Source organism: Porites lutea, chromosome 4 (genome assembly GCF_958299795.1).
Source record: "Porites lutea chromosome 4, jaPorLute2.1, whole genome shotgun sequence".
Classification (NCBI taxonomy): domain Eukaryota; kingdom Metazoa; phylum Cnidaria; class Anthozoa; order Scleractinia; family Poritidae; genus Porites; species Porites lutea.
The window spans coordinates 26,628,183-26,630,682 of record NC_133204.1 but is presented as its reverse complement, the minus strand read 5'-3'; the positions used below and the strand labels follow the sequence as shown (position 1 = coordinate 26,630,682).

The window sequence follows — 2,500 nt, the reverse complement described above, 5'->3', positions numbered from 1 at the left end:
GGAAAACGTTGCATGTTTGTTTATCAAATGTCAAAGTTGGATTTAGGCGGGATTTTATTCCTGCCCAAACTTTGGACAAATTTAACTTTTTACATAGCAAAAGGTTTTTCCGGAATTCTGTTGTACTTAAACTTTGATTTCAAGCCTTCTGCGTTTGATATGCAAATGAAATTGAATGGTTACAAAACTAATCAAAACCTTGTCAAAAAGATGTAAAAAAACTTAGTCGGGTGGCTATGTTTGAACACATTTGACTGTATCAGCTATATCAACTGCTTGAGCATGACCATGACCATTACAGCCCCTTTAGGAAAGACTAAAATTATTGCTTTTACTAAAATTTCAGTGGAGTTATTAAATTTTTTTCTCTCAGCCTTAATTTTTTTTTATGACAGGGTAACTTGGTTTTATGAAATTATAACATAGCTAACAGATTTGCCCAATCAAAATCAGTACATGGAAGCATTCTCCATAATCTAGTGGAGCATAACAGCACAAGCTGACAGTTACGAGCAACTCTTGTGCCTCTTTCATGCCTGCCAAGCTTCCCATGTGAAGCACAACTTGATAGCTTCTGACCCTTTGGGTCCAAAAAAGTGTGGTACAGGAAAATATCTATACCTCCCCCATAGAAGGTTTCTTCATTTGAACCCACCCCCCTGGAATATCCATTAACCCTCAAACTTTCCCTTGTATTATTGGCTGTTGAGACCACCCCCTGGCCTCAGAATTTCCGATGACCTTCCATGGGGTGGGTATGGATATTTTCTGGAACCACACCTTGTAGGCCTAAAACCTTTGCCTGTAAAGGCGAGAGGACCTCCCTGTGCCCTTTATCTAAGATCCGCTAGTGGTTGCACGTGTCCACACATACAAAATTTGTCGCATATCAGATAACACCTACACGTTGTTTTCATATTTGGCAACAAATCAGCGAGGGAATTCCGTATACATGAAGAAACCATAAAACATGCAAACTAGAACTCTGTTCATTTAGAGGATTGCTCAGGAAACTATTCAATCAGAAATGGTAGAAAACATCGACATGCTTCACACTAAAATACTACAAGATGAGGTCAGTTTTCATTCAAAGTGCATAACAATATGTTTTTACACGAGTTGCAGTTAGAATCGGAAATATTGTTTGAGAATTCATAATTAAGTATGAGGCAGTACGGACACTTTATCCTAGGAGTGAAGAAAACTTTAGGGTCGGGAACTTTAACACACAGCAAGAAGCCATACGAAGGTTGAGTTCGACGCATTGACCCGGCATTGACACGACAGAATTCCAAACGTTTACGTCGGAATTTGAATGCCAGACTCGCTGCCTCGGTTACTAAGAATCTACTTTGCAATATAACACAATAAATATGATCATTTAGGGCTACATACCGCTATTATTCAGCAAAGAAGTCAGCACAACACAACCCCAAACCCTTGCTTGACACCAACAAAATGAATGAAATCAGGCGAAAAGCGCGCGAAAATGACGTCTAGAGGTCATGTGACATCAAAAGCACCAATGGCAGTACGCGATTCGCCTGTCAAGTCTTATTCTTTCCACACACAAAGCTCCCTCATCTCTCTCATGCTAAATAGACTGTTGACAGATAAAGATACTGAAGATAAGGAGCAACATTTTTTTCACGTAAGAACGAGAAGGAAAAGCTAGGCAAGAGGGGGTTTTGACTGCAAAGATAGCGATCTTGAAGACGAGCGTTGGAGTACACTTCAGCGGCGATCTTTCTCAGCGTGGGAAGCACATTTTTGCGCCGGAACCGCGAGAGACTGGGACATCGGACTGGTTTCAATCATAATTTTGACAGATGATATAGCGCCGTCACTTTTTCGGCGAGCTAGGGGCGGGGTGTGGGAAGAGGTGGTCATCATCAATTATCGGGCGGAAGCAATTTTTATCCCCCTGTCGGGTTTTAAGGCTTTTTAAAGGCCCCGGCCCGGCTTGCAAGATCAAAGGGCAGGAAGTACAAGAATGACCGCGGGGCGCGTGCAGCGAGCACGAAAGCTCCAAACCATTTACCGCAAAGCAGGGACCGCGGAACAAGGTGAAAAGTGGGAGGGCTGACAATTGAAAATAATTTTTTCATATTGAAAATCGAAAAAAGGAATAAAATCATAGTATGTGATTTTCCAAAAGTGGGGGCGGGGGCGCAAAAAAGTGGTGGGGCCGCGGCCCTACCAGCCCCTCCCCTTCCGCGGTCCCTGCAAAGGCAAGTTCAATAGACCTTGTCACGGTTTTTGACGCCATCTTGACGAGTAGGTAAACGCGTGAGAAATTACAGTGATTGTATGAGAATCTTATGTCGAATAATTTCCGTAAAACGGCTGTTTTGAAAAAAATATGATTTGTAAACTAAAGCTTTACTCCTAAGGATTCTCTTGAAAAAAATTGAGGGCGTTACATGCACTAGAAGACCTAGAACCACTTTTTAGAACTTTCTATACATTTGTCTGTAAGAAAGTGCCGGAAAAATTACAG

General features: G+C 41.8%; 1 protein-coding gene across 1 annotated transcript in view; it reads right to left on the bottom strand.

The window, feature by feature from the left end:
* Positions 1-1,483, bottom strand: part of LOC140933130 (uncharacterized) — a 10,863-nt gene extending 9,380 nt beyond the window's left edge. The window contains exon 1 of the mRNA XM_073382645.1: positions 1,396-1,483. The gene's annotated coding sequence lies outside the window, so the exon portion shown is untranslated. The remainder of the gene's footprint in view (positions 1-1,395) is intronic.
* Positions 1,484-2,500: the final 1,017 nt, after the last annotated feature.